Here is a 14,612-nt window from a genome sequence, read left to right on the forward strand (position 1 = left end):
AATCATAATTATACGTGACTTGTTGCTAAAGAAGATGAGTACAGCAACAAAATGGCTTCTTCTCAAATTACACATATGATCATGATCAGATGTCATCAGAAATGCCAAGGATGCCTTGGTCAAGCCTTATAGAAATGTTGTAGCCTCATAACAATGAAAGTGGCAAAACAAGGGAGATCACCTCCTGATCAGCAATTCAATCTCCATAATTAATAGCATAGTTAAAGTACCAGTATGACTTACATATTTAGAAAATAAATTTACACTCCGAAAGTTGCTTTATCATAGTTACACACTCGCCCCAGTGATTGTTATTATTTATCTATTAATTATAATCTACTATAATATGGACTAGTGAGAAGTTTACAAAGCCATTTGGCTTCATTCCCAGCTACCGTTTGTTATTGGTGGAACAGTGTACCAGCTTCCCTCCAATACCGTTAATAAACACCATTTAACAGTTTTTGTAATGATTATTTTGTGTATGTAACTAGCTAACTGTAGTGTCGGTTTGTAGTTGTAGTATTGTAATGTCTCCTGCAAGGAAATGAGACTACAACATTTCTATAAGGCTTGACCAAGGCATCCTTGGCATTTCTGATGACATCTGATCATGATCATATGTGTAATTTGAGAAGAAGCCATTTTGTTGCTGTATTCATCTTCTTTAGCAACAAGTCACGTATAATTATGATTGCTTCTGTGTACTGATGTAGTTTCTTTATCCCCCAATAGGTTTATTTCAGTGTGGTTCTACACATTTATGATAAAGCATCTTATTGGTGGAACAGTGTACCAGCTTCCCTCCAATACCGTTAATAAACACCATTTAACAGTTTTTGTGATGATTATTTTGTGTATGTAACTAGCTAACTGTAGTGTCGGTTTGTAGTTGTAGTATTGTAATGTCTCCTGCAAGGAAAAAACGGCTTTAGACGATTGTGTGGAGTTAAAAACATTTATCTATCTATTTAAGATTATTAACTGCTACTACTTGTCCCATCCATGGGGAGTTATGGACAATGGAAGTTTGACGAAGTAGCAAAAAGATCTATAGGGTTCATTAAACCCTCCATTGTCATACTGTCTTATTTGTTGCTATAATTTCCCTGAATATAACTATCACTCTGTAACTGTATTTTTCAGCACTCATAATCCATAGAAATCCTTTTCAAGAACTACAGCAGTCAGGGGCGGATACAGGGGGGGGGGGGGGGGGGGGGGGGGTAAAAGGGGGCTCTTGACCCCCCTCCAAAAATTTTTAGTATACCAAGATCGATATACTCTAATAGAGCAGTCACTCTAATAAAGCAGTCACAGTATTAGAACAGTGTGTACTGTGTAGTGAGCTATTTAAGGATTTTTATGTACTTTATCAGCTATAAATACGTGGTTGGTGAGGTGGGCAGCTATTGTCAGCTGGCTGTGACCTTTTTTTTTTTTTTTTTTTTTTTTTTTGGTCTCACCTTATCAAACCAGACACAATGTAGTGCCTCAGTTCATTTTTGACCCTCCCCCCCCCCCTTTCCATAAGTCTGGATCCGCCCCTGACAGCAGTAGTCCAGCAATTCTGCCAGTGTCTGAAGTGATTATTATTAGTCTATTGCAGGGGATTTGATAAGGGGAAGTACTAGATTTCGTATATAATATTATGAACATTGCAACTATAATGCAATAAAGTCACTAAAAATTTGTGTGACTAACCTAAACAAATGTGATGAATTAGTTGAGAGGTCACCAATGCCTTCGCAAACTCCAGAATGGTGTGCAAGAGTCCAAATATTTAAGGATTTCAAAGTATTTTTGTAAATATAAGATGTTTTGACTTCTTTTACATAAAAGGAACTGCACTGATGACAAGGAATCACAAAGCCTCAACAGAAGCAGAAGTCGTTTTGCACAGAAACATCTGGAAGTTAAATAGAAATTGTACAATGAGTCGTAGCTACCCAGTCATTGCCAAAGCCATCTCCATCGTCGTGGCTTTTGTCGCCATGATAAGTCATTTAATAAGCATAACAAAAATCATATTGTAATTCTTATCTATATCCATTAGTACCCATCGATAAATGATGGACATAAAATATCTAGTTTAGCTTATTATTCCAGATTTCAGGATTTCTAAATATTTGGATTTCTGAGATGGTATTTGATATAGTCCCAGGCTGTTGGTGACTCTTCAGAATTAAGTGCTCTGATCAAAACTAGTCAACTAGAGTATGCACCCTCAGTCTGGGATCCCCATTTATCAAAAGACATACACACTATTCAGCTATTGAGAGGGTGCAAAGAATTGCTGCTAGCTAGATAGGTAAAAAATCCAAGTAGGAATATGGTGTCTTTGAAGTTACAGTGGCCAGCATTACACATTCAAAGACACATCTCAAGGTTTACATCCTATACCGTACACAAGGAAATTTAGATGTAAGAAAAAATTGACAAATTCGCACTTCATCAGATTTGATGAAAGACAAATTAAATTGATCCATCAAATTTTCTTAAGTCCAAATTTCCTTGCATTCAGTACCAAGGACTGCGTACATATTTAATAATCTCACTACTTATATACACCACCAACCATTTAACTAGCTATAAGCTACAGATTTCAACATCCCTTTCCACTTTTAATATATACCAACAGCTAGAACTGATCTATGGCTATCATAATTGCTAGTTATACTTTCTAAATTCCTGATTGCAAGTTATTACCTATCCCCATACAGTATGGATTATGAAGGTTTGCATGTTCCCACCAAGAAACCACTCAAAAAGCCAAAACCACCCTTATGTTCCACACTGGATTTGGCAGTATTGGTTAAGCAAAATTAAATACAAACATGTCTTCAGGGTAACGAAGCACTTCAACAAGTTTCTGTAAGCTTTTTTTAAAAATTTAATACTGACTTACCAAATGATAGCTTCAGCCAATTGCATTAACAGTGGATGTGGCCTTGAACTTTTGCCATTCAGTATTTCTTTGGCCCAAGATGTGTCTTTTTACCTACAGTGGGACTACCTTAGTTCTCCTTTGTGTCCCCTTTCCTTCCTATATACACTAGCTAGTTTGAAGGTGTCAATTCACTGGCTCTACACAAGAATGAAACAGGTGTAATTTTCATACCATGTTGACATCAGTTGATTGCTTGCAGAGGTGCTCTCCACATACTATTTGTAGTGTGGTACACTGCAAAATGGGCAGAAACATAGCTGGGAATGAAGCAAAATGGCCATTATGATCTTTGTAAACGTCTTGCTGGTCCCTATATATAGTGGGGTAATTAATAGATAAATTTGATCACTGGGCCAGGGTGAGTGTGAATAGCTCCTTATTATTATTATGTCAGGCACCAAATTAAGATTGTGATATATGAAGTGCTAATTTATTTCCTACTGGTACATCAGCCTTGTTATTTTTGCTGTTCAGTTATATGGGGATTGAATTTGCTGGTCTCCCTTGTTTTGCCATTGCTATGAAGCTACAAATTTCCGAAAGGCTTGATCATGGCATTCTTGGTATTTCTGATGACATGTAATCATGATCAAGTGTGTAATTTGAGAAGAAACCATTTTTTGCTGCACTCATTCTTTAGTAACATTGAGTCATGTATATGATGGTTTCTATGTAGTGATGTAGTTTCTTTATCCCCCAATAGGTTTCATCATCATTGATGCTTCTTTTGGGGAAAACAGCACAATGCTTGATTTCTTAACTATAAGGATGGAGCCTCCATCTAAATCTTAAGCACTTTAAGGGTGTTGTTTTTCTCCAAACCAGCAAAAGGTATGTAATAGATGATGCTTCAGAAGTTGAAAAATGGATATAAACATACTTATATATTTGTGACCGGATTTGCGAAAAGATACCTTTTCCACACATTTTACATACCAGCAAACAAAATGATGTAACACTTGACTCCTTACACTGATTAACTTGCTCTTAGTTTCAAACTGCAGCCAGATACTGTAACTATACTCATGAAACATTTCAGGCAATTGTATGTAATGATTGAGAAGTTATGAAGCTTCAAAGTTCAAAAAATGGGTCAAATTTTGTGTGTGAAAAAGGTACCTTTTTGCAAATCCGGTCACATTTGATAATAACCTGCAATGCAGACCTGTCCCTTTTTCTTTTCCAGTTGTAGTGTTAATGGCTTTTTTTGTGTTGAATATCATGTGAGGATGAAATGATAATTATTGCACTATGCCTTTTTATTGGAATGAGCAAACTGGCTTTACATGCTGTTTCTGGATAAGTAAAGCTGTGTAATGGGTGAAACATATCTGAAATCAAAGCAAAACAGTTGTTCTAGTTTCTAGCAATTCACACTTTATTGTAATGATATACTCCTCATTTTTCTATACAAAGGACAATGACACATTAAAATGAATAATTTTATGGTAACAAAACAGTTTAAGTTTAAAATGTTGTTCATTTTTCTTTAGTGTTTTACATATGATCTGCTGTATAGTGGTCCATTGAAACAAGTTTTTAAATAGTTTCATTAGGGTTGATTTCTATAAAATACAATAGCCCATAATTTGTGAAGTCTGTCTGTAGTACTTAGAATGATGTTTCAGTGTGATTATGTGATGGCTAGTGGACAGTGCTACTTTGACTTGGTCTTTAAATGTTCCTTTTTTGCTGTTTGCTTGGCTTTGCCCTTTGAGCTGCAACCCCAGGTAACTCCATGCATGTAACAATCCAGTGGTGCTGCTATTCTACTGACAAGACATAGCATATAGATATAGCTATCAATTCATTAGCATGTTGCAGCTGACAACTGTCATAACTCATACACTGAACACACTTGTATACATAATTATGCTTAGTGTATACATCCACAGCAAAACATTAACCCCTCCCACCTTTTAATTTCAGTTTTGTAGCTATTTATTTAATTAATTATAATTTTATGTTAGTGTATTTTAGCCCTTGGTAGGACTTTCCAATGGCTTTCAGTACTTACGTGGTGTAAAACATTAATAGATAAATAGAAAATAAATAAAAGATACACACATGGCAGTGGAAAAAGCACTAGAAATGTCAAATGTAATATACATACACATAATAGTGATAGCTATCAGCTAGCTGAAGTAGTTGAACAGTCCATTATATACCGCATGCAGTCAGTTTAAAAGTTGCATGGTTATATGTAGCTTGTGGAAAGGGTTTTAGTAAGATGTCTGCTTCTGGTGAAGAATCTAGGTTATGGGAAAATGATGCTACTTCACCTACCTAGTGGCTGGACTGGTAATCACCACTACAAGGAGTCTACACAAGCCTCATATGTGACCGGATTTGTGAAAAGGTACCTTTTTCACACCTACGTTTTGAACTTTGAAGCTTCATAACTTCTTTATCATTGCATGAAATTTTCAAATTCCATGACTGTAGCTACAGTATATAGCTACAGTTTGAAACAAAAAGCAGGTTAATCAGCATAAGGAGTCAAGTGTTATGTCATTTTGTTTGCTGGCATGTAAAAAGTGTGCACCTTTTCACAAATCTAGTCACAATATTATCTTCATTGCTAATGTTATGGTCACTGATATGGTGTTTACCATAGAAGTGTTTCTATCTAGTGATCTGGCCAAGGAGACTTGATCAGCTATAATCTACATCTGTTCCTCCACTATCCAGTGGTTGTTGTTCACCTCATATTCTTGATGATATCTGATTCATTTGATAAATTTTCTTTCAAGCACAATCGGATTATGACACATGGCACTGTTGTAAGGCTATCTTTTGTGAAATGAGTGAGATGGGTGTGGTCAAGTCAAAGGTTTATAGCATATGATTAAAACTATACACTATACAATTGACCACTACTCAGTGGCCGTGCAGGGATTCTGGCGGTACAGAAACTACACACAGCTGTAGTTGTGATTTCTTTTATGTGATGTACAGTATAGGTTGATACCACATTGTGTTATTTTAACAAGGGTGTACATGTGTGGCATGCATTTGATGTGATTTAGTTTGTAATAGTTGTAGTTACTTATCCCATGTTGGCTGTTTAGTATTTATATCCACTAGTAATTTTCTTGTTACCTTCTGTGTGTACAGGGCATACAAGTATACACACATGGACATACATATACACAGTGGTAGTTGACCCAGTATATGGATTAGGAGCTTTGAAAGGAATGTATTGTGTCATATCTGTGTTTACTGGTGTGTAGCTACCTGTGTATTATGTTTAGTGGTGCACATATACCCATGTACCCATTTCAAATCAACAATCGAAAGTTGCCTTTTGGATTTTGATGAAACTAGACCTGCGGTGCTTGTCATTTTGGCCCCCAATTACCACATAGTTTTTAATCTATGACCATGCCCATCTCAAGTTACAAAATTGCCTGTAACTTTAATACTATATGTAATGTTTTGAAGTAAGGCTTTCACTTGAAAGACTACCTTTGTGCTGCATTTAGTTGGGATGTTAATGATTAGCCACCCTGTCAGGCAGCACTCTGATACTCTTGAGCTTTCTCTTCAAATTTTGTCCTGATATCTAATCACATGGCCATGGTTCAAATTAGATCTTATGATTTGTTTGTTACAAAGGGAGTTTAGGGAGTGGTGACATTAATATCGAAGAAGGACTTGCATACCTATATGCTGGCTGCTTTGTACGTATATAAGACTTCACAGCATATATGTTATATGGGTTGTAGGTGTTACACTAGGACTATATATACATGCAATGATGTATCACCTGTGAAATACTGAGCTAATCATATAATAGTGCCACTGTTGAAGTTGATCTGAAGTAGAAAATACATTAAAGAAGAATTTCAAAGGAATTTGGTGACATATATGTACATACTAGAGGGTGATCATCAGTAGTATTGGTACAAAATAGCACTGCCACACTTCGATCCATATATGTCTGGGAGCTTCCTGAATTCCTTGGAACACTCCTCCCTCTATGCTTGTGTATATGCATCTCTAGTATCAAACCACAGTTAACCTCCATCTACTGTTACGGAAGGGCATGTTGTTGCACAGCAGATGGGTGTAGTCTTGTTGACTATACTGGTGTTTGTGGTTCTGTATATACAGGTATGGCACAGTATTTACAATATTAATAATAGTCTTATTGAATAGGAATTTGTAGCTTCTATGTATGTATACAGTAGCTATGTATTTGCTAAATAAACACAATCTAGTAAATGGAAGTTTCTATTTAACAACAAATAGGACCTCCTATGTAAATAAGAGGCCTTGTTTAGTAAATAAGAACTGTTGTGTAATAAATATGATGCTTGTTTACTACATAAAGAGGTCCTACGTAGTTACAGAATATAGATGCATGGACACTATTAGAGATGGGAACACCATTCTTTAGAATAGAGCTCCCTCTTATTTTGTGTCTGCAAACTAGCTATGCCTGTGGTAGTACATGATTTATATAATAGTACTGTGCAACATGTAGTATTTTAATATAAGATTGGCTCAACTATGCAGGTTGTTCTAATCATTGGAGGGTTGGTGAATTTTTCTCTCAACTAAGTACTAAGAAATGCAGTTAAAATTATTTCATAAGTAAATGATGAATAATTAGCTAATGAATTGTATACAAAGTTTGCTGCACTGAACATTAGCAGCATTATGGATACATTAAAAAATTAAATATTGATTTTTTTTGTCACAGCTACAGGATAAACCGCTTTTGGGATTAACTTGAAAGTGGTCTGTACATAGATTAACCATTGTAGTGCAAACCTATAATCCGTTAGGTACAGTACATTATCATCTAATTTATATACTAAGTTTCCGAGTTAAAAAAAAGTTGGGAATCATATCCATGACACATGCACACTTTTGAACCAAAAGTGTGTATGTGTTGTTCAAAGGACATGCTACACCACTAGGCTACCTCTACCACCTACTCCTCCTCTTTATTTGCTTGTAACCTGAGGACAACAAAGGTTCCTTTATTTATGTCTAACCCTAACCTGATGGTTACTACCTAGTGAACTATGCACTATTAATTGCCTAATACTAGTACCCAGTGACCTACTGTCCAATTTCCTGATATGACTACCTGATTCCTTAACACTACCTAAGCCTGTATGATGATATACTAGATGGTAACATTCTATACTCAATGGCTCATGTGCAAACCTTTAATGGTTATAAAAGAAATCAGAGTAATAGAGTTACAAGACAACGACCAAATATTATTATTGTAACATTGCATGGTTGAGATATTGTTCTAAATAGAACAGTCACTGAAGTATTGAGTATGGAAAATATCATAAATTTGTCCAAAGCTTGAATCAGAGACCTCCACAGCTGCATATAAACATCCTATACCCTTAACCACTGGACCACTGCTGTCAGTTGTTGACCTGACTTAATTTCTTACCTTATAAATGAAAATTTTAGTTCAGCTAAATTTGTTTTCATAGATCTACTAACAAAAATTCTAAGAATATTCTATATGTGAGCCTTAAAAATGTGCCACTCAATTAGGCATTGGTAGACCAGTGGTCCATATATTTTGACTACTGGTTCCAATATACAGATTTACAGATGGAGCCAGTATAGACAGGATTGGAACACACTTTTTGCTGTGTCTGCTAGACAATGCTTTCCTACATTATGTGAAATGCAGCACTCATATTACCTATATTTATGCATGTTTATATAGTTTACAAGTGTCTACCATAAGAAGTAGTTTTGCACTACAAAAATGAAAAACAAGTTATAGGTCATCACAGGAGAGGAATTTTCTACTTCTCAAAAATTAATTATGTATGAGATTTCAAATGCATTTTTGATTGATTGATTGATTAGAGCTACTAAGAGCATGGAAGCTATGCTTAATCACACATAGTATCCAGGAATCTTTTCAAGTGATGGACCACCAAACCAAATTGATTTCTGATTTCATGGATTTCATCAAACTTTGAACACTTAGTTAGTTATGTATATACAACAACTCTGAAACTGAAGAACACTGATCATGACTAGTAAGTATTAAATCTATTCTGCAAGTGTATCAACTGTATCCAAATGTCCTAATATGAACAAATTAGCTATTATCACCCATTGGCTAGGGTGTGAGGTTATAAGTGCTACCAAGTGTTTACAAGCTGTTGATGTTACTGAAGTATGTATGTAACTATTCAATGGCTTGTAAGTCTTACAAGTATACATGCTATATAAACTAGTTGTGAGGCTGTATTGCCAAATATATACTACAAGAGAAATAAGTGAGGTGTATACCGTGTACAAAGTATGTACTTTGTTTGTACCTGCCTTTCTGTGGTGCTATGGCGAATATACAGTTCATGAAGATCAAAGTATTAAGGTATTCTGTATACAAATACGTATGGTTCAACTCCCCCTCCTTCCTACATGTACACTAGTTTGAATGTGTCAATTCGCAAGTAGTGAATTAACAGCTTTGTGTGCACTGGCTCCACATACACCAGAATGAAACAGGTGTTATTTTCATACCATGTTGACACTAGTTGATTGCTTGTAAAGGTGCTCTCCACATACTATTTGTAGTGTGGTACATTGCAAAATGATGGACAGAAACATAGCTGGGAATGAAGCAAAATGGCCATTATGCTTTGTAAACTTCTCACTGGTCCATGTTATAGTAGATTAGATAAATAATAATCACTGGGGCAAGTGTGTATAACTCTTTACTATGATAAAGCAACTCCCGGAGTGTAAATTTATTTTCTAAACATGTCATACTGGTACTTTAACTATGCTATTAATTATGGAGATTGAATTGCTGATCAGGAGGCGATCTCCCTTGTTTTGCCACTTTAATTTATTGTTATGAGGCTACAGAATTCCTAAAGGCTTGACCAAGGCATCCTTGGTATTTCTGATGACATCTGATCATGATCATATGTGTAATTTGAGAAGAAGCCATTTTGTTGCTGTACTCATCTTCTTTAGTAACACTGAGTCATGTATATAATTATGATGGCTTCTGTGTAGTGATGTAGTTTCTTTATCTCCCAATAGGTTTATTTCAGTTGTGGTTTCTACACATTGATGCTTCCTTTGGGGATAACAGCACATATGTATTTGTGGGTTGCACTTTAGGTGATGATATCCCTAATTTCACCACATTTTAATGTGATGATACTATAAATTTCCTCATTTTCCCCTTAAATGTTATACAAAGGACAATGACACAAAAAAATGAATACTATGGTAACAAATAATTCAAGTTCATAATGTTGTTCGTTTTTCTTTAGTGTTCTATATATAATCTGCTGTAGTGGTCCATTGAAATAATTCTTTTATAGTTTCATTAGTGTAGTAACATCATGATTTCTAAAATACAGTAGCCTGTACGTGTTTGGGAAATCTGCATGTCTGTATTTTAAGAACGATGTTTCAGTGTGATTATGTGATAGCTAGTGGACAGTGCTACTTGACTGGTTCTGCTTGCTTGGCAATGTCTTCCTAGATTCTTGCAATTTATGGCATGTTCCCATAGTGCCTGGGTGGTTCTAGAAATATAGTTTGTTGTATGCTATCATCTTCAAAGTCACAAGTTCTTGAAAGTGCCACATACATGGTAATTCCACACATATCCAAATTTGTCAAACATTTTGTTATAGTGCTCTTACTGATGCAAGCGAGAATTGACACACAAGAAGATGGCATATCATTAGGTGTTTCCATTATGTGATCGTTTTTCTTACAAGTTCAGTAACATCAACATTCAGACTATGAGTGTATGCCTCAAAGACTTGTTTTTGCTCACAGTAAAGGTAGTCGGAGTAGTTGCTAATCTGTGTTTCTTTATTATTATCAGCATGCATTCTATTAGTGTGAGTAGTTAGTTTCTTCCTAGTCAGGAGAAGTGGAAGCACAGTCTTTAGGGTAACCACAAAGGAGCTAGTGGAAGTGAATCTGTCAAAGACTGTTAGGGCTGCTTTATACACGACTCTCCTTTTATGCTACTCACTATGAATTCCAGATAATAGCATACTAAATACCTCTACAATTAAGTATTGCACAATAATTGACAACTTACTGACATTTACAACTTATTGTTTACATTTCAATCCTTAATTTGACTGTAGAAGTAAGATTCTTTAGGGTGATATATACGTAGTGCGTTTGCCTTTTCTTCAACCAAAAGTTGTTCTTAAAGCACAATTAGCAGCTCTAAAATAAACAAGCTAAATCCAGCATAGCACTATTATATATTTACTTCTTTTGCCCATTCATATATGCACTACAGTCATGGGCCATAGCCAGACTTTTAACTCTTTGGATGAAAAGTGGACCTTTTGTGTGGTGTGGTGGACATTCATACTAGGTATACAAAGTATGTTAAAGCTAATGGTCTGGAGGTATGCTCCCCAGGAAAATTTTGAAAATATATGTGTACTAAAAAAGGTTTGATATTTCCTTTGCCACTAGAATTGTGGACCTTTAATTTTACTGAAATTGTGGACCTTTTTACTTCAAGAGGGAGGCTCTTCAGGACCCCCATGCAGAATTACCCTGCCTACAGGCCTCTTGTAAAGAGGTCATCTAGTGAACATGTCTACAGTGAAAACTGTATACAGATCTGATGCATGTACGAGGTAAACAATATAGAGCATTTATTGTCTTCTATATTTGTCAATTGCAGCCAATACTGTATCTTTGAGTAAATGATTATTCTTGTACTTTCTGTGACTCTTTCCCTTGTTTTGTAGCCTGGTCTTGTTTCTCTGATGTAACATCTTCATTTTGGACATAATCATCATTCAATTCAGTAATACAACTAATAGATGTGCTATTCGGGATAGCACAAAATTATATAGCATCTTCCAAATGATTAAGAAATCTTACCCCTTACTAGGCATGTGTATATTTTCATCCAATTGCAAGTCATTATCCTGGAGAGGTATTTGTAGCTTTAGATGCTCACTCCTATGTGTAGATTCCTCCCCACAGTCTTGTTCCCTGCAATAGAATAGATTGTGCAAGTTTGGTGATTATAAATATGTGCATAAATCTTATACTGCAGAGTGTGCACTGAGTCAATAAGCATACAAGTACATATATACATTACATGCAATTTGCATTTTGATAGGCACACCAGTGGGAGGAGGTTTAGAGGGCCCTTTTGACAAATGCCTCATTAGTTTTTGCCTAATCTTAGAAATAAAAATCTTAAAACTTACTAATACAAAAAATATGTGTACCTACTATGTGACCAGAAACATATAGACAAGGAAACAAATGAGAAAAATCCAAATGTCTCATTGAAACTGAGTTACTTACAGTTTCTTAAGTTCATGTGTGTGGAAGATTCCTTTTTGCAAATCCATGTTGCATATCACAGTAGCAACTAGTTTGCAAACTTTTGTTCTACCTGTACATGTGTTTCTTGTAGAATTCCATGACATCTTTGCATGTTATAATGTGCATCGAAAGTATTTCATATTTAAAACTTTACGTTGTTTCTTTCAAATCCTTTTAGTTATGTAATAGTTATACCACGGCTGTGAGGAATTTTGCTGATATATGCATCCAAAGCCCAAGGACTGTGGGTGAAAGAGGTTTCCCTGGCAATATGTTAAACTCTGATCGGCATGCACCTTTGAATTCCCACACAAAGTGGTATGTGCTAATCAACAATACAGCAACAACCAATACAGAAGCAGCAGTAATCTACTGTTACTATGTACATAATTATAAAAAGCTTTCTGTGATCATTACAATCTTAACCAAGATCATAAGTAAGGTCTTAGGTTCAGTGGCTAAAAAACCTATTCTAATACGTAAGCCCTAATCTGAGACTCAGGGGGAGGGGGTAAACACACACACACACACACACACACACACACACACACACACACACACACACACACACACACACACACACACACACACACACACACATACACACACACACACATACACACACACACACATACACACAGTGTTTGGTGTTAAGTACATTTTGTGCTGTGATTGTCCACAGCGATAGAGGGCTTGTGTGACAAAGTGTCTGTAAAAAGGAAAACTGGATTTCTGACTAACTACTGGGGTCTGGGGCATACTCCCCCAGGGAATGTTTGAAGCATAAGTGTTCCAAGGATGAATTTGGAAGCAATTTTAGAGAAATGATTGAGAGATCTGGAAGTAAGTTAAGAGAATAGCAAGTAAAATCTAATAATAAGAACTGTGTATATACAGTGGAACCTTTCTTGAAGGACCCTCCCTGTAAAGAACACTGTACATTTAACCTCCTTATAAAAGACAGCTTCTGAGGTCCCTATAGACCTTAAACAATTTAAATTTACCTATGAAAAAGGACAACCTCCTTATAACAGTTCAAAATTAGTTGGTCCCAAAGTGTTCATTCAATAGAGTGTAACTAATTACACATATTCAAGCCTTGTTGTATAGGATTTTAAGGCAATCTTATAGTGGACTGTAAGAGAGAAAATTAGAACTTTTGAATTGTTTAGGCAATTTTTAATCAAAGATTAGACTATGAAATGGAAAATTTTGAAAATGGCTATCTTAAGATTTTAGTCAAATCATCACAGTAAAGAGTTGAGATGTAGAACATGTAAGTAAGTATATATATACAACTCTGAGCTAGTTTATACTTTTCTGTGGTGCAGCTATTTTTGTCTAAAGTTCACAACTAGCCCAATCACCATTTACAACTAGACAAAAGTCATATTTACAACTAGCTTCTTGGCCACAACTATCCCCTTTTTTAGCCTCTGCTTAGATTATCTAATCTGCAACTGTTTACCATTACAGCACCTGGGTGTGTGTATTTAGCACGGCCGGTATAACATACCACTGTAATCTACGTGGTGTTCATATCATTGTATGGAGCTGAATGAGGAAACCTAGCCCATTTCACTGTTAATGTATGCCAGCTTTAATTACAGGGTTCCCAAATTACTCTCATATTGCAACAAATAATTCCAGCAGTCATTTTAGCTACTCACGCACACATTAGGCCTTTGTATGTAATGGCAGTAATACAATGCCGCACATGACACCATACTATATTCTCACTTGTGTGAAGTCATAATCACCGACGTAGTACTGTTAGTGCCAGGTACAGTGTTCTTCTTGTTACACTAATGTAGTAATGTTCCACAGACTTTAAACTTTTCTATTAAAAACACTCTGTAACATTGTATGAGGCCATACTTGGTAAATTCCAATTATATATATATATATCTGGATATTAACAGTGTAATTACTGTTTATATGCATTGCCATAACTAGCTGCGCTATGTGTGTTTACGTGAGTGTTGTGTATGTGTGTGTTGTGTTGTGTGTGTGTGTGGGTGGGTGGGTGGGTGTTTTTTTGACACCATGTAGGTCAACAACCAGGATTCCGCCTGATCGTATCACTTGGAATGCACCAACCATCCCCTGGGGATACTGAAGTATGCCAGTGTACATACTGCTGCTGGGGTTCAATGGTTCCTCTGGTTTCTGTGCAGCTGGGCCACATGCACGCACGAACATACACACGCACACACACACACCTTCCTCCTTCTCCGCTGCCCTCTCCAGATCATGCAGCCTTCCTAATTGGATGGGACAAGCAGCAGCAAAATGTGTTTGCCTATCTAAAAACCTCACTATA

The 14,612-nt window shown here is 36.0% G+C and overlaps 1 long non-coding RNA gene across 3 annotated transcripts; it reads left to right on the forward strand.

Moving 5' to 3' along the window:
* The first annotated feature begins 9,023 nt into the window (after positions 1-9,023).
* LOC136238195 (uncharacterized) lies at positions 9,024-14,308 on the forward strand. 3 transcript variants are annotated; one of them, XR_010692847.1, is made up of 3 exons: positions 9,024-9,323; positions 10,606-12,607; positions 12,972-14,308. It is a non-coding gene; the product is annotated as an uncharacterized lncRNA (long non-coding RNA). The 3 variants fall into 3 exon arrangements; XR_010692846.1 differs by having other exon boundaries at positions 9,105-11,583; positions 12,468-12,607; XR_010692848.1 differs by having other exon boundaries at positions 9,193-9,323; positions 12,468-12,607.
* The last annotated feature ends 304 nt before the right edge of the window (positions 14,309-14,612 follow it).

Source organism: Dysidea avara, chromosome 11 (genome assembly GCF_963678975.1).
Source record: "Dysidea avara chromosome 11, odDysAvar1.4, whole genome shotgun sequence".
NCBI lineage: Eukaryota > Metazoa > Porifera > Demospongiae > Dictyoceratida > Dysideidae > Dysidea > Dysidea avara.